Source organism: Bos taurus, chromosome 14, assembly GCF_002263795.3.
Source record: "Bos taurus isolate L1 Dominette 01449 registration number 42190680 breed Hereford chromosome 14, ARS-UCD2.0, whole genome shotgun sequence".
Classification (NCBI taxonomy): Eukaryota; Metazoa; Chordata; class Mammalia; order Artiodactyla; family Bovidae; genus Bos; species Bos taurus.
The window spans coordinates 57,017,962-57,041,576 of record NC_037341.1 but is presented as its reverse complement, the minus strand read 5'-3'; the positions used below and the strand labels follow the sequence as shown (position 1 = coordinate 57,041,576).

At 37.4% G+C, this 23,615-nt stretch overlaps 1 protein-coding gene across 3 annotated transcripts in view; it reads right to left on the bottom strand.

The window, feature by feature from the left end:
* Nucleotides 1-23,615, bottom strand: part of ANGPT1 (angiopoietin 1) — a 471,938-nt gene that overhangs the window by 245,531 nt on the left and 202,792 nt on the right.

Here is a 23,615-nt window from a genome sequence, read left to right as displayed (position 1 = left end):
AATCCCAGGGATGGGGGAGCCTAGTGGGCTGCTGTTTACGGGGTCGCACAGAGTTGCACACAACTGAAGCGACTTAGCAGCAGCAGCAGCAGCATAATCCTACTGGGTCTTAGAAATCAAATATAACTTCTCTTCATAAACTCAGATTTCAGAAGAACAAAAAAAATGATGTGATTAACAGAGATGTAATCACAGAAATGTAATGCTCTAAGGTAGAACTGTCCAATAGAAATCAATTGCAAGTCATAAATGAGACGCCACATACGCAATTTTAAAGATTTAAGCAGCTCATATTTAAAAAGCAAAAATTAAACAAGTGAAATTAATTTTAATACATAATTTAAACTAACATCCTGAATATTACCAAGTCACAAGCATATAAATTATAGACAGTATAGTTTATATATCGTTGTACTAAGTCTTTGAATGAGATGTGAATTTCACATTTGCAGCACATCTCAATTTGTACTAGACACATTTCAAGTGTACAATAGTTACATGCAACTAGTGGCTATCATACTGAATGATGCAGAGAGAAGTATACAGAGAGTTCTGAGGGAATGCAAAGGAAAAAAAGATTGATGCTCCCTGGACCATCAGGAAAATGCAACAAAAGGGTTGACTTTTGAATCTGACCTGTAAAGATAAACAGGAGTTTATAGGTAAAATAAAAGCAGATTGTGGCCAGATAGTGAAGCTTTATACTAAAGTTTGGATTTGTCTTTTAAGCTATGACTAGGTTTTTAAGGCAAGGAGTAATAGGATCAGCGTTTTTCTTTCAAAACATAAATGCTGATAGAATGGAAGATGAATTGGAAAATTGGAAGAGTAGAACCAAGTAGACTGGTTAGTTATATGGCTATTGCAAAGAATATGGGACATGGATTTAAATATCATCAATATGTTGAAGGTTCCCAAATACAGCTCTTCAACCAGATCTCTCTCCTAAACTTCAGACCTGACAATTTCATACCTAACCAGTCCACTTGGATACTCAGTATGCAGCTCTGACATAAAATAATAAAAACTCAGCTCCTAATCTTTCACTATACACAGGCTTCCCCATCTCAGTTGAGGCCCCTTTATTCTTATAATCTAGCTGTTTAGCTTGCAATATTAAAATTATTGTTCATTCCTCGTTTTCTTTCCATGTCCCATTACCATCCCCATAGGAAATCCTGTTGATTGTTCCTTTGACAGATATCCATAATCTGACCTCTTCTCTGTATTTCTATAGCTACCATCCTGCTCTGAATAACCAGTGTCCCTCACTGAATTGCTGTGATAATTCCTACATATTTTCCTTGCTCTTTCCTTGTCCTCTAGGGCATATTTTCAGTACAGAAATCAGACTGGCACTTTTGAAGTTTAAACCGGCTTATCTTCTGAAATCCCCATTTCATTCACAGGCAAAGTAATTATGTGGCAGATCAAACTATTCCCAACTCATCATTTCCTCTCTGTAAGAGAATTATGCACTCATGTCCTTAGCTTTTAGTATTAAAATGTGACTTTTTAATATTTCTCCCAAGAGTAGACAGAATACACATCTTTGTTGCATTGACTTTGGGCTTGGTAAATGTCTTTCTTTGGCCAATGAAATAGGTAGAAAAGAATTCATTTCTTTTGGAGAAATAAAGAAATGTGACTTCATTTCTGAGTCACAGCTTCAAGAGACATCTTATGTTTTCATTCATTCCTTTTGCACTATGCCATCCTCTCTGAGAATGATAGAGCCCAGACAGCTACTAGATCCAGAATGAGAAGACATATGGGGCAGACATGATCCCAATTTGCAACCTGGACCCAAGCCCAGCCAATCCAAGCCAAGCTTAATAGAGTCACAACTTCCCAGCTGGCTCCTGAATGAGAAATAAACACTTGTTCCTGGAGATGAGGTTGCTTGTTACATATCACTATTATAGCAATAGCTGCTTAATATACCCTACAGTGGTCAATCAGACCCCTTATGCTCTGTATACATTCCTTCCTTCCATCTCTCTTTCCTTTCTACCTACTTTTCTCTGTTTCATTTACTCCACTTCCACTGCTACAGACTCTTTATTATTCCTCAAATATACCAAGCATGTTCCTTCTTAAGGGTCTTTGCACTGACTGATCCCTCTGCCTAAATTATTTCTCTTCTAGATACCTATATGACTCACACCCTTATTTCCTCCAAGTTAACTGTCAACTTCTCAACCAGGCCTACCTTGTCAGCCTATTTAAATTGCATGTCCATATAGATGGCTAACAGGCACATGAAAAGGTAGTCAACATCATTAATTATTAGAAAAATGTGCATCAAAACTACCATGAGGTATCACCTCACACTGATCAGAATGGCCATCATCAAAAAGTCTACAAATGATAAACACTGGAGGGGATGTGGAGAAAAAGAAACCCTCCTGCACTGTTGACTGTTGGTGGGAATATAAATAGATCAGCCGCTACGGAGAACTGTATGGAGGTTTCCCAGAAAACTGAAAGTTACCATATGATCCAGTGATCCCACTTTGGGCATATATCTGGAGAAAATTCTAATTCAGAAAGATAGATGCATCCCAATTCTCACTGAAGCACTATTTACAATAGCCAAGATATGGAAGCAACCTAAATGTCCATCACCAGATGAATGGATAAAGAAGATGTAGTATATATACATAATGGAATATTATTCAGCCATAAAAAATAGGTCTTATAATAACCTATAAGGAAAGGAAAGAGAGGTTGAGATTGGGGGCAGGAGGAAAAGGGGACGACAGAGGATGAGATGGCTGGATGGCATCACTGACTCGATGGATGTGAGTCTGAGTGACCTCTGGGAGTTGGTGATGGACAGCGAGGCCTGGCCTGCTGCGATTCACGGGGTCGCAAAGAGTCGGACATGACTGAGCAACTGAACTGAACTAAACTGATAAAAAAATAAAATAATGCCATTGCAGCAACATGGATGGACCTAGATATCATCATACTAAGTGAAGTAAGCCAGGCAGATGCAGACAAATATTATATGATATCACTTATATGTGGAATCTAAAACATGATACAAATGAACTTATTTACAAAACAGATATAGACTCACACATATATAAAACAAATTTACAGCTACCAAAGGGGAAAGGCAGGGAGGTACAAATTAGGAATTTGGGATTAGCATATACACACTATTATGTATAAAACAGATAACCAACAAGGACTTACTGTATAGTACATAGCACAAGGAACTCTACTCAGTATCTTGTAATAACCTATAAGGAAAAGAATCTGAAAAAGAATATATATATATATATATATATATACACATATATATACACATACACATATATATACACACACACATTTAAAAAGAGGAAAAAATAAAACTGCACAATAAAAAAACAAGTTTTATTATTAACTTTATTTTATGGGGCTTCTCTGATGACTCAGAGGGTAAAGAATCTGGCTGCAATGCAGGAGACACAGGAGATGCAGGTTCGATCCCTGGGTCAGGAAAGTCCCCTGAAGTAGGAAATGGCAACCCACTCCAGTATCCTTGCCTGGATAATCCCAGAGGATGGACAGAGGAGCCTGGTAGATGACAGGACTGCATGTAAATTATGCCTCAATAAACCTAAAATTTAAAAATATAAATAAATAAATAAATTGCATGTCGATCCTCTAGTCCAAGGATGATGAAGGGGCATGAGGGAACTTTCTGAGGTTATATAAATGTATCATACAGGGTTATATGTTATATGAGTGTGCATATGTGACAAAATTATCAATTTGCACATTTAAGATATGTGACTATCACTACATATATTTATTGCAAAAAGAAAAACTTTAAACAAATATTGAACTCTTAGTGTGTTTACATTTTACAGGGGTATCAGTATTCAATTCTGAAACTTTTTTCATGAGTCATACAATTAAGTAAATATATTATGGATAATTAAAATCAAATTTCTTCCTTTGAAGAACATACTTACATGTATGGGAGAAGGACGATTATACAGAAAATACAGTCTAATATTATAAAGGAACTTGAGACAGAAATGTGAATTAATGGCTTACATACAAACATGCATGCATTCATCATGCTTCATAGATTCAGATGAACATGTACAAATAAAGATATGAGACAGAAATAGATATCTATCTTAACTGTTCTCTAAGAGGGCCTAGAAGTAATGTTACATCAGTAAGAATAAGTACATCCAGTGCCCAGGTCTTGATTTCCACATACCATTCTCTACTAAAAGAAAACACAGTTCTTTGGATAAATGGCTAACTCTCTGGTAGGGGCAGGAAAATATAAGATCAACTGGAATATTTTGATATTGTCAGAAGGTAAGGAAGCACTCAAGGAATCATGGAGATGTCTCAAAAGGTCACAGTAGCCAGCTTGAAGGAAATCCTACTGATCAAACCTGGGACCATGTGTGAATCCAAATATTATAAAAAAATGGATCATAATCTATTAAGTTCAGTAAAAAGCCATGAGTCCATCTAGTCTGAATTAACAAATGAAAAAAATAAGGAAATTGAAGAAGGGAAATGCCTTCCTTGTAATATAAAGTGAAGTGAAAGTGAAGTCACTCAGTCATGTCTGACTCTTTGTGACCCCATGGACTATAGCCTACCAGGCTCCTCCATCCATGGGATTTTCCAGGCAAGAGTACTGGAGTGGGTTGCCATTTCCTTCTCCAGGGGATCTTCCCAACCCAGGGATAGAACCTGGGTCTCCTGCATTGCAGGCAGACGCTTTACGGTCTGAGCCAGAAATAATAATAGATTTAGAAAATTATCAATAGAGATAAAAGTGGTGGTAGAGTGTGCTGAGAAACAGATATTTAAATATTCTTAAAGTATCTTCCTACAAGTTACTTACTAATTATAAAGTTAAAATGTTGACTTTACAATGGAGAATCCTTATTGATCACCCACCAGGAGATCAAAGCTAACATCACCAACACTAGAATAACTCAGTGTCTTGTGACACCTGACATAAAGTATTGAGAAAAACTGAATATAATTTTAGTGATTTTCTTCTAAAAAATCTGTTACCTTATCAATTCCAGAGGAAATAAACTCACTCCAGTGTTCTTGCCTGGAGAATCCCAGGGACGGGGGAGCCTGGTGGGCTGCCGTCTATGGGGTCACATAGAGTCAGACATGACTGAAGCGACTTAGCAGCAGCAGCAGCAGCAAACCAAATGTCACTGGCCTGAATTCTTCAAAAATGTCAAGATTAAGAGATTACGTAAAACAAGAAAAATGTGACAATAAAATTCAATACACGATCCTGTATTGAATTTTGGGCCAGGAAAAGCTGTAAATGACATTACTGGGAAAACTGATTAAATGTGAATAAGGATTCTGGGTTATATAACAGAAGTATATCAATATTTTATATTCTGATTTTGATAATTGCAATGTAATTATTTTTTAAATGTCTTTATTCTTTGGAAATACACATTGAAATATTTTAGAAGTTAAGGGACACACCGTCTTCAACTTCTTCCCAAAAGTTGAGGAACAAAATTCTGTATATGCACATATTTTTATAGATAGACTTATTAACAAAGCAAATGGAGCAAGGTCTGTGGTATTGGTTTGTACTATTCTTGCAACTCTTCTGCAAGTGTGAAATAATATCAGTTCTTTAAATGACTTCTGCTGGTCACTATCTACTCAAATTATTCTGTGTTGTTCTTTTTTTCATAGCACTTACTACCTTTTAACATGCTACAGGAGGGTTCTTTACCACTAGCGCCCCATAGGAAGCCCATATCGTTTATCATCTATTGTCTATTTGATCTACCTAGAACATCTAAAATGCAAATCTATAAGGGCACCCTCTATGCCTCTTTTGGTTCCTTGATATAGTCTAAGCCAGCTCCTGAGCTTCCCTGGCAGATCAGATGTTAAAGAATATGCCTGCAATGCAGAAGACCTGGGTTCAATCCCTGGATCAGGAAGATCCCCTGGAGAAGGAAATGCTACTCCACTCCTGGAGAATCCACGGACAGAGGAGCCTGATGGGCTACAGTCCATGGGGTTGCAAAGAAGTTAGGTCCTAAAAAGTGCTTGGCACAAAGCAGATGCTCAATAATTCTTTGAAGCAAGAGAGAGAGATGATAAAAGAAAAAGTGAACTAGGAAGTGGTGATACAATAGGAGGTTACTGAATCAATGATCACTACCATTATAATAAAACATGCTCCAACTGAGCACAATGGATGAGCACACAATCGAATACTTAATATGTACCCAAAGTAATTCCAAGTGCTTTACTTTACACACTTATTTTTTCAACCAAAATTTCTGAGACAGGTATCACTGTCTTCACTTTATAAATGAGAAACCTGAAGCATAAAGAGGTTAAGTAGCTTTGCCAAAGTCATCCAGCTAGTAAGTGGTGGGGACAGACAGAGAAACCCAGATATTCTGGCTTTGGTCTTTTCAGACAAAGAAACAGGCAAGGTAGGGCAACACAAAGGCAAACCATTCAGGATCAGATGCACTTGGACGAGGGACCTGAATCTATCACATATTCAGTTCAGTTCAGTCACTCAGTCATGTCCAACTCCTTGCGACCCCATGACTGCAGCATGCCAGGCTTCCCTGTCCAGCACCAACTCCCAGAGCCTACTCAAACTCATGTCCATAGCGTTGGTGATGCCATCCAGCCATCTCATCCTCTTTTGTCCCCTTATCCTCCCACCTTCAGTATTTTCCAGCATCAGGGTCTTTTTCAAATGAGTCGGCTCTTAGCATCAGGTGGCCAAAGTATTGGAGCTTCAGCTTCAGCATCAGTCCTTCCAATGAACACTCAAGACTGACCTCCTTTAGGATGGACTGGTTGGATCTCCTTGCAGTCCAGAGGACTCTCAAGAGTCTTTTCCAACACCACAGTTCAAAAGCATCAATTCTTCAGCACTCAGCTTTTTTTATAGTCCAGCTCTCACATCCATACATGACTACCGGAAAAACCATAGCTTTGACTAGATGGACCTTTGTTGGCAAAGTAATGTCTCAGCTTTTTAATATGCTATCTAGGTTGGTCATAACTCTCCTTCCAAGGAGTAAGCGTGTTTTAATTTCATGTCTGCAGTCACCATCTGCAGTGATTTTGGAGCCCAAGAAAATAAAGTTTGACACTGTTTCCATTGTTTCCCCATCTATTTGTCATGAAGTGATGGAACCAGATGCCATGATCTTAGTTTTCTAAATGTTGAGTTTTAAGCCAACTTTTTCACTCTCTGCTTTCATTTTCATCAAGAGGCTCTTTAGGTCTTCTTCACTTTCTGCCGTAAAGGTAATTTTGAGAAAGTAATTTAGTTATTCTGTTACCAAGTTTTCTAATTTCAAAAGATGAACATGAAATCTACTATATAGAAATATGAGGCTTAAATGAGATAAATGAGAAAAAGTACCTGAAAGTGCCTGGAAAAATCATACTTAATCATTATTAGACTTACTCTCCTTCAAGTGAGTGACTATTTATTGCTGTGGTTGTTGTTTTTTCAGGTTGGCTTACTAGGTGGTGATATTATTGAATAAGCTAGAGAACAGTACAAACCATGGTCAATTTCTATATCACTCACTGTTTGGTCTCTAGCATTCAGTTCAGTTCAGTCGCTCAGTCGTGTGTGACTCTTTGTGACCCAATGAATCACAGCACGCCAGGCCTCCCTGTCCATGACCAACTCCCAGAGCTTACCCAAACTCACGTGCATCGAGTTGGTGATGCCATCCAGCCATCTCATCCCCTGTCGTCCCCTTCTCCTCCTGCCCCCAATCCCTCCCAGCATCAGGGTCTTTTCCAATGAGTCAACTCTTTGCATGAGGTGGCCAAAGTATTGGAGTTTCAGCTTTAGCATCAGTCCTTCCAATGAACACCCAGGACTGATCTCCTTCAGAATGGATTGGTTGGATCTCCTTGCAGTCCAAGGGACTCTCAAGAGTCTTCTCCAACACCACAGTTCAAAAGCATCAATTCTTCGGCCCTCAGCTTTCTTCACAGTCCAACTCTCACATCCATACGTGACCACTGGAAAAACCGTAGCCTTGACTAGACGGACCTTTGTTGGCAAAGTAATGTCTCTGCTTTTGAATATGCTATCTAGGTTGGTCTTAACTTTCCTTCCAAGGACTAAGCGTCTTTTAATTTCATGGCTGCAGTCACCATCTGTAGTGATTTTGGAGCCCCCCAAAATAAATTCTGACACTGTTTCCACTGTTTCCCCATCTATTTCCCATAACAAAGCTTAGAAGTAGCTAAATATATCTGATTTTAAAATCCAGGTTTTAAGAGTAAATTCAATGATCAATCATTGTTAGAATGTTTAAAATATGAAAATGTATTAGTATTTTGGTTAAAAGCCCAACAGAGTTTCGTAAAAGTACCCTATCTAAATCCACGTAAAATTTATATAGAAATAAAAATTACTTGAGTTCTTAGAAGAATTATATAGTATATTATGCCATATTGTATATGTTTAAAAGATTTCAGTTTTTCAAAAGTGATTTAAAATCCATTGCACTAGATAAACTATCTGTAACTACTTGTTAATATCCATGTTACATGGTCTCTACAACTAGTTACACATTCTAAGCATCTGCTAAAGTTCAAATTCTGCTCTCACTTCCTGTAGAGGAGTTAAGGATTATTTGCTTTTATATGGTTCATTTATGTCTGTGGTATGTGATAAAGGTGGTGATTTCTTGACACAGCAATATAGATGAGTTTTTCCCCATTAAAGGCTCTGTGGGGGAGGAACCCTTATAAATCACTGTGTGGTCTTGTAAATTGGGCAGTGTTGTGGGATATTTTCCTCACAGGTTTGGATCAGAATAATAAGCACACATGAAATTGCCAAGAACATCCAAAAAGAAAGTGAAAGCACCCAAAACAAACAAAACGAAGTCTAATATTATTTTAAGAAAAAATCTTGAAAAATTGCTCGACACAATTGAAGTATTTCCAAGAATGTTGCCAAGAATATGAATTTAAGAATAGGTTATATATGTGCTCCTATTTAAAATCAGAAAATTATAGAAATATATTACAGCTATAGTAATACCAGTAATAGCAAAACAAATCATATTTGTGATACTCCGTTAATTGCTTTTCCTTCATTTACTTTGTTTAAACCACCACAATCACAGTAAGCAGTTAGCATCATGTTACAGATGAGTAAATTAATGACATCTTTTATGTATTTGCTAGAATATTGTGGAAATGCACTATGATATTTTATTTCAAACAATGCCTCTTTTAGGTAAAAAATATTTGACAAGATATAATTGCTGTCCTCACTTCTTATGGTTTTATCTCTAGTTAGGACAAATGAAGGTGTCCTCATATGTATATTTCTTAAAAAAAGAAAAGAAAAGAAAAAATAAAACTCTAGGGTTTGCATTAACTCTTTCCTATCATCTCTTTCCAAAATAATAATTGCCAACAGTAGATATCAATTGAGTACTGACTGTACACAAAGTACAGATGTATTAAAGCCATTAAAAATGAGAAAGTGCTCTCCCAACACTTAACAGTTGAAAATACACATACACTTTTTTAACTTTATGATACTAGACATAATATCTTTCAAAGAATACAGTAGCCTTATAAGAATTGAGTTTTAACACATAATGAACTTTATTTATAATGAGAAGAGAGCTTTTATGAATAGAAAATTCTGGTTCATTGTTAACAACACTGTAAATACCTACAGAAGCAGATCTATATATGGTAACATTTATTCTTTTCACATTTTCTCAAAGTGACTAAAATGGGTGATTCCTTTAAACATGGAACTTGCTATTTTATCAGTCATTTGAACAACGATTTGTGAGAGCTTCTGATTAGGGTATTCTAACCAGGAAGTCCCTTTCATGGATCACAGCCTTGTCATAGCAAAGGGGCTTGCATAATTCAATGAAGCTATGAGCCATGCTGTGAAGGGCCACAAATGACAGATGGATCATGGTGAAGAATTCGGACAAAATGTGGTCCGCTGGAGGAGCGAAAGGCAAACTATGCCAGTATTCTAGCTGTGAGAACCCATGAACACGAACATGTACAATATGAAAAGGCAAAAAGATATGATACTGGAAGACGAACCTCCCAGGTGGGAAAATGTCCAGTATGCTACTGGGCAAGAGTAGAGGGCAATTACTAATAGCTTCAGAAAAATGAAGTGGCTGGGCCAAAACGGAAATGACACTCAGCTATGCATGTGTCTGGTGGTGAAAGTTAAGTCTGATGCTGTAAAGAACAATATTGCATAGGAACCTGGAATGTTAGGTCCATGAATCAAGGTAAATCAGATGTGGTCAAGCAGGAACTAACAAGAGTAAACATCAACATCTTAGGAATCAGTGAACTAAAACGGACGGGAATGGGTGGATATAATTCAGAAGACCATTATATCTACTACTGTGGGCAAAGAATCCCTTTGAAGAAACTAATTAGGCCCCACGGTCAACAAAAGAGCTTGAAATGCAGTACTTAGGTGCAATCTTAAAAATGACAGAATGATCTTGGTTCATTTCCAAGGCAAACCATTCAACATCACAGTAACTCAAGTCTATGCCTCAACCACTGATGCTGAATCTGACTGGTTCTATGAACACCTATAAGACGTTTTAGAACTAAACCAAAGAAAGGTGTGCTTTTCATCATAGGGGACTGGAATGAAAATATAGGAACTAAAGAGATACCTGGAGTAACAGGCAAGTTTGGCCTTAGAGTACAAAATGAACCAGGGCAAAGGCTAACAGAGTTTTGTCAAGAGAACACACTGGTCATAGCAAACACCCTTTTCCAACAACACGAGAGATGACTCTACACATGGACATCACCAGATGGTCAATACTGAAATCAGACTGATTATATTCTTTTCAGCCAAAGGTAGAGGAGCCCTATACAGTCAGCTCTGTATAGGAGACCAGGAGCTGAATGTGGCTCAGATCATTAGCTCCCCACTGTGAAAATCAAGCTTAATTTGAAGAAAGTCCAGTAGGCCATTCAGGTATGACCTAAATCAAATAAAGTGAAGGTAATAAACAGAATCAGAAGATTAAATCCAGTAGACACTGTGACTGAAGAACTATGGACAGAGGTTGGTAACACTGTATAGGACTCAGTGACTAAAACCATCCCAAAGAAAAAGAAATGCAAGAAGGCAAAGTGGTTGCCTGCAGTGGGTTTACACATAGTTGAGGAAAGAAGAGAAGCAAAAAGCAAAGGAGAAAGGGAAAGATATACCCATCTGAATGCAGAGTTCCAGAGAGTAGCAAGAAGATATCAATAAGAAAGCCTTCTTCAATGAACAATGCAAAGAAGTACAGGATAACAATAGAATGAGAAAGACTAGAGATCTCATCAAGAAAGCTAGAGATATCAAGGAAACATGTCACACAAGGATGGGAACAAAAACAGTAAAGAACAAAAACAGTAAGGACCTACAGAGGCAGAAGAGATTAAGAAGAGGAGATTAAGAAGAATACACAGAAGAACTATACTAAAAAAGTCTTAATGACAGGGATAATCACGAGGGTGTGGTCAGTCACCTAGAGCCAGACATCCTGGAGTGTGAGGTCAAGTGGGCCTTAGGAAGCATTATCACAAAGCCAGTGGAGCAGATGGAATTCCAATTGAACTATTTAAAATCCTAAAAGATGATGCTGTTAAAGTGTTGTGCTCAATATGGCAGCAAATTTGGAAGACTCAGCAGTGGCCCCAGGATTGGAAAAGGTCAGTTTTCATTCCAAAAGAAGGTCAGTGCAATTGCACTCATTTTCCATGCTAGTAAGGTTATGCTCAAAAACCTTCAAGTTACTCTTCAGCAGTATGTGAACTGAGACCTTCCAGATATATAAGTTGAGTTAACAAAAGGCAGAGGACCAAGAGATCAAATTGTGAACATTCACTGGTTCATAGAGAAAGCAAGGGAATTCCAGAAAAACTTCTTCTGCTTCATTGACTACATGAAAGCCTTAGACTGTGTGGATCACAACAAACAGAAAAATTCTTAGAGATGGGAATACCAGATCACCTTACCTGTCTCCTGAGAAGTCTGTATGTGGGTCAAGAAGCAATAGTTAGAACCTTACATGGAACAATTGACTGGTTCCAAATTGGGAAAGGAGTATGACCAGGCTATCTATTGTCACCCTGCTTATTTAACTTATACGCAGAGTACATTGTGTGAAATGCTGGGCTGCATGAATCACAAACTGAAATCAAGATTGTCAGGAGAAATATCAACAACCTCAGATACACAGATGATACCACCGTAATAGCAGAAAGTGAAGAGGAACTAAAGAGCCTCTTGATGAGACTGAAAGAGGAGAGTGAAATAGCTGGTTTAAAACTCAGCATTCAAAAAACTAAGATCATGGCATTCAGTCCCATCACTTCATGGCAAGTAGAAGGGGAAAAAGAGGAAGCAGTGACAAAATCCCTGTGGGAGGTGATTGCAGTCATGCTATTAAAAGATGTTTGCTCCTTGGAAGGAAAGTGATGACAAACCTAGACAGTGTATCAAAAAGCAAAGATATAACTTTGCCGACAAAGGTCCATACAATCAAAGCTATGGTTTTTCCAGTAGTCTTGTACAGATGTGAAAGTTGGATCATAAAGAAAGCTGAGGGCTGAAGAATAGATGCTTTCGAACTGTGTTGCTGGAGAGGATCTTTAAGAGTCCCCTGGACAGAAAGGAGATCAAACCAGTCAATCCTAAAGGAAATCAACCTTGAATATTTACTGAAAGGACTGTTGCTGAAGCAGAAGCCCCACCTGGTATGAAGGGCCAACTCATTGGAAAACACCCTGATGCTGGGAAAGACTGAAGCAACTTAGCACACATGTATGTAATAAGCAATAAAATTTGCTCCTATCCTTAACAATTAAGGTATTGTGGATAAACCATGGACAATCAAGCTAAAGAGATTTTGATTCTTATTCTTTCTTCAGTTCGGTTCAGTTCAGTTCAGTTCAGTAACTCAGTCGTGTCCGACTCTTTGCGACCCTATGAATCGCAGCATGCCAGGCCTCCCTGTCCATCACCAACTCCTGGAGTTCACTCAGACTCACGTCCATCGAGTCAGTGATGCCATCCAGCCATCTCATCTGTTGTCTCCTTCTCCTCCTGCCCCCAATCCCTCCCAGCTTTTCCAATGAGTCAACTCTTCGCATGAGGTGGCCAAAGTACTGGAGTTTCAGCTTTAGCATCATTCCTTCCAAAGAAATCCCAGGGCTGATCTCCTTCAGAATGGACTGGTTGGATCTCCTTGCAGTCCAAGGGACTCTCAAGAGTCTTCTCCAACACCACAGTTCAAAAGCATCAATTCTTCGGTGCTCAGCCTTCTTCACAGTCCAACTCTCACATCCATACATGACCACAGGAAAAACCATAGCCTTGACTAGACGGATCTTTGTTGGCAAAGTAATGTCTCTGCTTTTTAATATGCTGTCCAGGTTGGTCATAACTTTTCTTCCAAGGAGCAAGTGTCTTTTAATTTCTTGGCTGCAGTCACCATCTGCAGCTAACACTGTGAACTTACACAAACTTTCCAACCTCTAAGAGTTTTAGCTTTCTATCTCAAAAATGGAGAGAATATTTTTTGTCATATGTTTGTTAGAATTAAATGAGATTAAGTGAAATTGGCACATAATACAGACTCAGACTCAGTAAATACTGGTCCTGTTCTTAGCCTTTTTTGAAGAAATCTTCACTCACCAAAATCTTCCCTAAACACATGACATTCTGAAAATGTTTAATAAGTGAACTATGTTAAGGAATTATCAGCCTATTTTTCATTACTGGAATTGGCTGCCTAGGGAGAAATTGACTATAGCTTTACCTCCCAGAAGGACAAATGCTTGATGCATTTTTTAAATAATGGTGCCCAATGCTTGAAAAACTGTAAATTGTATGTTTCTACTTGTTGAGAAATGGTTATTCTCTCAGAATGCTAACTTGAATATACATTAATTTGCTAGAGATTGTCACTGGATCTCTGTATGTTACCTTTGATCTGGAAATTGAACCTCCAAAAATTTTGACAAAAAAAAAAAAAAATAGGAATAAGCACAGAAATGTATTTACAAAGATGTTCACTGCAATTCTAATTATTATATAAACATGGTTAGAAATCTATATGTTCAGTAGTAAATGATTAGGCCAAGTGGAATACATTTAAATAACTAAATTCTTACTATTATGATGAGATGGCAAAGTACATCTGTTGATATGAAAATATGTACATATTATATACTGTTGTGACAAAAAGCATCTTGAAATGCCATATATAGAATCATCCTACTTTTTGAATAAATTCATATTTTTCTAAAGACAAAAAATCTGAGGGAGTGTAAGCAAACAATGTGAAGAATGACTATGGTTGACTCTACAGCAAGGCAGGTGATTTGCATTTACCTTAGTCTGTGTGTATAGTTGCTAATTTTCCAGTGAGGAACTCTGAGTCATTAACTGGAAAATAAAAACAACTGCCTAAAGTTCAGCTCCTCTTCATTTCCCTTCTGCTCTTTGCTTCACTGGTGGTCTATTTCAAAGAACCGGGTATAACACGTTACTTATACAGTGTGGTCTTAATCCCGTCCTTTACATTTAAAAAAAAATAGATGTGACCTTGAATAGCCTAAATAATAAAATAGTTGAGAATGAGTTTTGTAGGGAGAGTGACTAGGCTTGTGGGATGTTATCAGCACCATTTAGATTCTCTTTTCTAGCTCAAGACATGTCTCTTTTGCAGTGGGCAGGACTGAATATTCTGTTTACTTGTTACAATAGAATTCAATTTCAAGACAAATCAGTTAGAGCAAGTTTGGGGCCAGTTTTACCTCACTTTTGAGTATCTGTTAGTATTACAGATACTTTGATATAATGTTTCAACTACTTTTTAGTCATTAGAGTAAACTGATATCTATGCATCTCTTTCTACATGTATAGGAATATACTAGAGAAGTACACACCAAGTAGAAATTAGTGCATTTTCTACTCAAAAGTACTACATATATTGTTAACAAATCTAAGTGACATGCTAATGAATTGAGATATAGTGTACAATCCTAAGTATCTAATTTAATATTCTGGAGAGGCTTGAATTCAGGATGGAAATTGCAGGTTTCTTTGACAAATCTCATGTACCTAACATTGTTCCTGGCTCTTTAATTCAATGTAACATTTATTTTTCTGCCTTTAAAACAAACAAATACATCTATGCTACTGTTAAGGTGGCCTGTAAAATACATTTGTGTGTTTTTGTTGAGAAGGCAAAGAACATACAATAGGAGCCCTATCTAAGAGGTGTAAATGTCTAAGTGTCCTTTCGCAAAACATTGTCTGTGCTTGTAAAATGAAGTGGTCTGTAAACAGGTTCTGCTGGCCTCTACTGACCTTTGGCTCCCATATGTCGTCCTCTCTACCCACCTTCTCAAAATCCTCTCTCCGAAGCTTTTACTCAACCTCAAAATAGCTTCCAGATGTCTTGCGACCTCACTGTGTAGCCCCTCTTCCCTTTATAAGGTTATATGGTTAGGAAAGATAGCAGAATGGGTTTAACAAAGGACTTATATTTGGTTCAAAATAAGTTCATTGCATAGCAGGTCTGTCCTTTGTCTCTATATGAACAGTTCAGAAATATAGAAAACTGTTTTCTATAACTTTAAGTGTAAATAAACAAAAAATTTGAAGTTTTAGCATACTTCCTTGGTTTATATTTATATATATATATATATATTTATAATTTTACAAGGAGCTGTCCCATATATCCAACTAATAAGTGACAAACTCTAACATACTGAGTCACTTGCTAAAGGTCCAAATTGAATTCTCTGCTCACATTTCCAAGAAGTATCTCCTGTTTTCCCACATCCTATGATTAATAACTATTACCAAATTCCCAAGGTAGGTAAGTGGTTTAACTCTGGTCTTCCATTCTAGGAATGAAAGTCAAATTAATATAAAAGTGTTTGCATCATGCACCTTGGTCAACCATTTTATGTTTTGAATGGGGCACAATACTTCAAAAGGAGAGTTCATTAATAATAAAATCGATATTTATGGCAATTCCTGACCTGTCTTCATGAATCATTGTAGGTAAACTTTCCTATTTGGTATGGTTGTTGTTAAATATCCCTTACCTGTGGCCAAAACTGCAATAAAATATCTCCAATAAGACGGGCAGTGGGTCCTGACTAAACTCTCAATCAAGACTTTTAAGAAAGAACCTGTTTGAAGAACATCCCTCCTCATTAGTTTCTTTAGTCAACATTTTCAAACATAGAAATAGTCTTGGAAACATCCAAAGTATAGGACTTTGAGATTGGAATGAAGCCATAAAAAGCATTTTTTTATAAGAGCAAGAAGTTAGAAAGTTGATCTTCAGTGGTTTTCTACCATGTGGAAAGTATTCCTGAGACCTGAGGCCTCAGCACATCAACTGATGGGAGAGCACTGTCATTATATCAAAATGAAGTTCATTATGCTTTTCCTTCAAAAGGACAAAAGCAAAAAATCTTAGGTTCAGAAATGTTCTTTGTGCTATTATAAGTAGGTCATCAAACATCATTTGATCAACATTAAAACTGAAAGCTGGGTAGCAGTTGAAGTTACAAATAGTTTTCTGTGAACTTGGATGTCTTGAGCAAAGTGAGGATGTTTGCATAATCTTCTCTGTAGCAACAACATTCCACATGCATATTTCTCTTTAAAAAGAAACTCCATGCTCAGTGGTATTCTGGGTTCAAGGCTTGAATAAAAAGCTTCTCAAGTCAAATGGCCTGATCTAAAAATTGAGCTGTAGAGAAGGTCACAAGTGTTTTGACTTCTCTTTTAAATCATTTATGGATGACTTAAAGTCATATATTGACTCAAAATATGAATTTACTTAAATCTGTGAACTTGAACTTTTAGCTATTTAGCCCAATATCTTCCCCAAAACCTTCCCAAATGTTTACAATGTCTATAAACAAGATAAATCAACATACACAATACTGAGCAGAGAAGAAAGTGAAATGCACAGCAAACCTGTTTGTAGAAGTTTTCTTAAGGCCCGGAAATAAAAAGTTTTTTCAAACCCTGGGAGTAAAAAAAAATGTTAAATGTGGCCTACCATTTTCATGTCACCCTGCTTATTTAACTTGTATGCAGAGTACATCATGAGAAACGCTGGGCTGGATGAAGCACAAGCTGGAATTAAGACTGCCAGGAGAAATATCAATAACCTCAGATGTGCAGATGACACCACCCTTATGGCAGAAAGTGAAGAAGAACTAACGAGCCTCTTGAAAGTGAAAGTGGAGAGTGAAAAAGTTGGCTTAAAGCTCAACATTCAGAAAACGAAGATCATGGCATCTGGTCCCACCACTTCGTGGGAAATAGATGGGGAAACAGTGGAAACAGTGTCAGACTTTATTTTGGGCTCCAAAATCACTGCAGATGGTGCTTGCAGCCATGAAATTAAAAGACGCTTATTCCTTGGAAAGAAAGTTTGACCAACCTAGACAGCATATTAAAAAGCAGAGACATTACTTTGCCAACAAAGGTTCATCTAGTCAAGGCTATGGTTTTTCCAGTGGTCATGTATGGATGTGAGAGTTGGACTATAAAGAAAGCTGAGCGCCGAAGAATTGATGCTTTTGAACTGTGGTGTTGGAGAAGACTCTTGAGAGTCCCTTGGACTGCAAGGAGATCCAACCAGTCCATCCTAAAGGAAATCAGTCCTGAATATTCATTGGAAGGACTGATGTCGAAGCTGAAACTCCAATACTTTGGCCACCTGATGCAAAGAGCTGACTCATTTGAAAAGACCTTGATGCTGGGAAAGATTGAGAGCAGGAGGAGAAGGGGACGACAGAGGATGAGATGGTTGGATGGCATCGCCGACTCAATGAACATGAGTTTGGGTAAGCTCCGGGAGGTGGTGATGGACAGGGTGGCCTGGCGTGCTGCAGTTCATGGAGTCGCAGAGTTGGACACGACTGAGCGACTGAACTGAACTGAACCATTTTCATGGCATTTTTCCAAACTATAAATCTCAGTGTATTATGATACAACATTTAATTTTTTTAATGGAAATATAAAACCTAGAGACCCAAATGTAAAAAATAAAAAGCAAATCTCTGAATTATACATATTTCGAACATCTTACTTTCTCAGAAATACAGTCAAGACAGAATTTAATAGAGCAATATTTTTCTGTTAAAAATTATTTTGGTTTGTAGTCAATGGGAAGCATGCCTCAAATTATAATTTTTCTTCAATATAATTGAGTTGTATCATATGATACTTGATTTTTATGAATCCAACTATGTGGCTGGTATCACAACTTTATTCCTGTGACAAATAACAGAGTCTACTCAATAATATCACATCTATTCTATATTAGGTATTAGGTTGTACATTTACTAAATTATTATACAGTAATACATACATACATAGTGTGAAATGAAATATTTCCTGCTGTTTCAGTAAATAAGAATGTCACAGTCATCAGGCATTCCAGCCTTCCAAATGTAAATTTCTGAGCCCAGGAAGAATAATACTGGCTATACAACAGCCTTTAGCCACTTACCCCGGTAAGTGAGAAAAGAAAGTGCAAGAGTCAGCCATCTACCACATCCTCCACCCTGTATGGTGAAGGAAGAATTAAGGATGTGAACAATCAAGAAGCAGGATGCTGGTGCCAGACAGCTGAGATGCATATGAATGTAACAAATTCAATGATGCCAGACACTTGCATCTTCCCATACACAGAAGAGTGCTAAACCCCTTATGTGAGATATCTGGTTTTCCTAAATTAACAATTATCTTTTAATATTCAGATTACCTGTCCCTTGTAGAAAACTTACAGCCTGGCTCCTCCCACTCTCAGGGTTACCTAGGATGCTGTTTCCCAGACTTGAAGTCCTCATAATTCCCACCAAATAAACCTAGCTCTCAACTTTTAGGTATTACTTTTTTTTTTCAATTTCACACCACCAGTCCATAAAGTTGCTTTCACAAGTCTGAAATCCCTGAGTAAGATGCTCCCAAAAGTCTAATGTAGAGATGGCAGAAGAGTAACTGTCACATGCATGATGTGTCTTATTCTCACTTGGATATAATGATGATGACCGTAATAATAATAATAATAATATAGTAATAAAGAAGTAATAAACAGTAATAAAAGGCTGAGCACCGAAGAAATGATGCTTTCAAACTGTAGTGCTAGAGAAGACTCTTGAGAGTCCCTTGGACTGCAAAGAGATCAAACCAATCAATCCTAAAGGACATTAATCCTAAATATTTATTGCAAAGAGTGATGCTGAAGCTGAAGCTCTGATAGTTTAGCCACCTGATACAAAGAGCTGACTCACTGGAAAAGACCCTGATGCTGGGAAAGATTGAAGATGGGAGGAGAAGGGGACGACAGAGGATGAGATGGTTGGATGGCATCATCGGATCAATGGACGTGAGTTTGAGCAACCTCTGGAAGATAGTGAAGGACAAGGAAGCCTGGCATGCTGCAATCCATGAGATCACAAAGAGTTGGACACAACTGAGAGACTGAACAACAACAATAACAACTATAATAGTAATAGCAAATTTATGCTAATGGGTGAAGTAGTTAACCAACTAATCAAATGGACACTTTACGGGGAATTAAACATCCCTGGAATACACTGTAATATGATTATCAATTAACTCAGATTTCCACATGAGACTGTTTTGTGGTTGCTAAGGTGAAAATTGAGCCTACTTCAAATTAGTTCCAGTAAACAAAATTTAAAATAATAAATATATTTTTGCTAACCCCAATCTCTCTTTTCCAAGAGTTAAGTTGCCATGTATAACTGCCAGAACTACCACTAAACCTAAAAGCAGCCAGCTTTTTTTTATATCTCACAGTCTTATTCAACTGAAACTATTAATATGTGGATAAGTCTCTTTACCAGAAGAAAGTTACTTATGTCATTGTCTGAAGTTTAAACCATTCAGTATGCCTCCCAAGAAGTTTGATTTAGGAAATTACATACACACACATACACACACACACACACACCCCAAAGAGGTGAAAATATACCTAAGGGAATTTTTTTAGGACAATAGCTGTAGGTGCAAGTGAACTAGTTATTAAAACTATTTCAGCTCTTTCTCTACCTATAAAAGCTATTTTTTAACAGAAAGTTATGTTCATACTGAACATGAAAACAAAAATAAAATAGAGAATCAATACAACATTCTGTTGTATCCAATAATTACTTGCAAGTTTCTGCAACTGAAGGCCAAGTTGGGATTAAGACAGTTCTTATTCATCTATAGCTGAAATTCTAGTATGCACTGATAAACAAGAATTGACTGATGTCTGACATTAATTACAGTGGTCTGCTAACTGGTCTTTGTGACTGGAGTATTTTATGTTGAATTCTAACATGCAGGATGTAAACACGAATAAACAATGAGTTTATCTTTGAGATTCCATTAACTTCCATTGTCTGTTTCAATGTATTACAGAAAAAACGCTAATAAAAAAACTGACTTGTGAATTTGCATTATAACTTTAATAAACTCATCAAATGCTCTTAGAACTGTCCATATTAAAAGAAAGTCTGAGTTCTCTGATCCAGTTATAGGTTGGAAATGCCTCTAATCAAAAAATAGAAGTGTCATAAAGTATAAATTTTCTAAAGTAAAACAATGAAAAAACTAATTTTAAAATATTTTGAACAAGTCTTTGCAACTATATCTAGCAGGTAATCTGGTGAGTGAAAGTGAAAATGAATAATTGTATCTACGGAGTGAGAAAGTATTAAAATAAAAATCAAAATGTTATGTTTCATGCAGCAATATATTCTTTATTTCAAATATAAAAAAAAGGTGAATTTTTTTTTTTAAATTTCAATTTCTCTCTTTTCTCACTAATTAAATATTGAACACATTGCACATGGGTCCAAGAGGTCAAATATTATGCTAATGCCTCACATGTATTATCTCATTTAATCTTCCTAATAATCCTATCCGGAGAAGGCAATGGCACCCCACTCCAGTACTTTTGCCTAGAAAATCCCACGGACGGAGGAGCCTGGTGGGCTGCAGGCCATGGGGTCGCCAAGAGTCAGACACAACTGAGGGACTTTACTTTCACTTTTCACTTTCATGCATTGGAGAAGGAAATGGCAACCCATTCCAGTGTTCTTGCCTGGAGGATCCCAGGGACGGGAGAGGCTGGTGGGCTGCCATCTGTGGGGTCGCACAGAGTCGGACACGACTGAAGCGACTTGGCAGCAGCAGTAGCAGTAGCAGCAGCATAATCCTATCAAATAAATTCTATTATCCTCTCTTTATGTGTGACACATGACAAAATTAAGGCCCCAAAGGTTAAGTAACTAGCAGAAAGTCACATAGTTAGCAGTTCAAACCCAGGATAGTCAAACTTTAAAGTTATTTCTCATAACTCCACGAAAATCTGCCCTCTAGTCAGGAAAAAAGTTTCTTTTTTTTTGAATGCTCAGAGCAGTCATTCTCAGCATTTATTATTAGTATTAATTCTAAGAGCTCTAGATATGTAAACTTTTGTGTTCTGGTTTTTCAAACTCTTTTTTTTTTTTTTTTCTATCTCACATGAAGTAAACTTTGGCTTCATTTCATATTCAAAGAGCAAACCTGTCCACATATCCAGCAACTACATGGGAATATGCAATAAAACATTTTAATTAAGTAAAACATTTTAAGCCAGTAGAACAAAATGAAAAGTTGATTAGGATTCAACTCATAGTATGTGGGAACTGGGCATGAATAAGAATATCCACTGTGCCCTACTACCAACGATTACAACAGCTTCAGTAGTCAAAACTCAGGAACGATCACTGTTATTTTTGCTAACACAAGCTTTATGCTATTTGGATGCATGATCAGACCAGTTCACATAACATAAGTTATTTCTAGTATATAGTCTTACATAGTCTTAGACCTTTTAAAACACGCTCAACTGCCTTTCCAGAATGCCACTGTATTAGGAAAAATAAAACACCGAATAAACTGTACAACTGAATCAAAGTGCAAATTTACTCTAAAACTCATTTTCAACTTTCTGTCCTTTGCTTTAGAAACAGATGAACTAAGAACAAAGGACTGTTTGTTGGGTAAACGCTAAAAATGCCTATCATAAATTTCATGGAATCCAAGTAATTTTCAGCAGATTCAACCTGCCCTATGAAAACACGCAGAAAGAATCATCATAATTTCACTACTTCATTTTGGACATTCAAGTCTCCGTGTTAGGCTCCCATTCAAGGGATAAGGACACATGTGAGTCTTTCACAGTATGAGTCTGATAAAACACACCAGGGATCCTCTAAGTAGACTTGTTCAACAATTCCAACATGTGGTGGAGTGTAACGGGGTTATTTTAAATTCTGTGTATCTAGAAGCACATTCTACAGTTTGTAGAGATTCCCAAACTTTTTTTTTTTTTTTTTTGCGGCTGTGAAGGTTGAGGAGCAGGAATCAGGTTGGGGGTGGGATCAGAGTTGAAAAAATTGAAGTAGGACATGTATGTACAGAACATGCCTTTGGATGCACATAAAAGGACTAGTGCTTGCCTACTTGGATGTTGTGAATAAAACTAAAAATGAAACAGGATTAAATTTAGCAAAACAGATTGAACCAGGAAATTATGACTCAAACATTTGTGCATGATGAGTGAACACTTCTCTGCTGTTGGGACACATGAACAACTGCAGATCTTGATGTAACTATGCCACTGTTTTTGCCTAGTGTCAGTTTAAATCCTTGCTAGAAAATGAAAGCCTTTCTAAAGAAGGATTTCTGCAACACATATACAGAAGATAAACAGAGAACACTATGTGCTAGTCAACTTGCTGCAAGATTAATGCACATGGGGGTAGGGTGGAAAATGAACATTCAACTCAAGTATAAATTTTATGATCGAGCAAAACAATTCTAGTTATCTCTCATTTAGATATAATTTTCAGTTAAATCCTAAAGGCAGTAACTCTTCACAGGAAGGCATTGCCTGGATTGGGTCTAATGCAGGAAAGTTATGCTAATACTCTATAATAAGATTCAGTAATTTACGTTTGGTCTTCTGTCAGATTGGGGGAGGGGAGAATAATCAAAAATGATGAAAATCTTTTGCTAGGTTTACATGTTGCCTCAGGTTGCCTGAGTCTCCCAGGGTATTTTGGACTTGAGAGGCATCTTGGAGCAAGTCTAGAACACACAAAGCATCAGGAAGAATATGGAACCTCTGTTTGAAAATGAATTTTATTTAAAAATATGTAAATAAAAGCATTATTGACTAGATAATTTGTTTCATCTACACAAAAAAACACTGGGTCATACTGCTCCTGCTGCTGCTAAGTCGCTTCAGTCGTGTCCGACTCTGTGCGACCCCAGAGACGGCCGCCCATCAAGCTCCCCCATCCCTGGGATTCTCCAGGCAAGAACACTGGAGTGGGTTGCCATTTCCTTCTCCAATGCGTGAAAGTGAAAAGTGAAAGTGAAGTCGCTCAGTCGTGTCCGACTCTTAGCGACCCCATGGACTGCAGCCTACCAGGCTCCTCCACCCAGGGGATTTTCCAGGCAAGAGGACTGG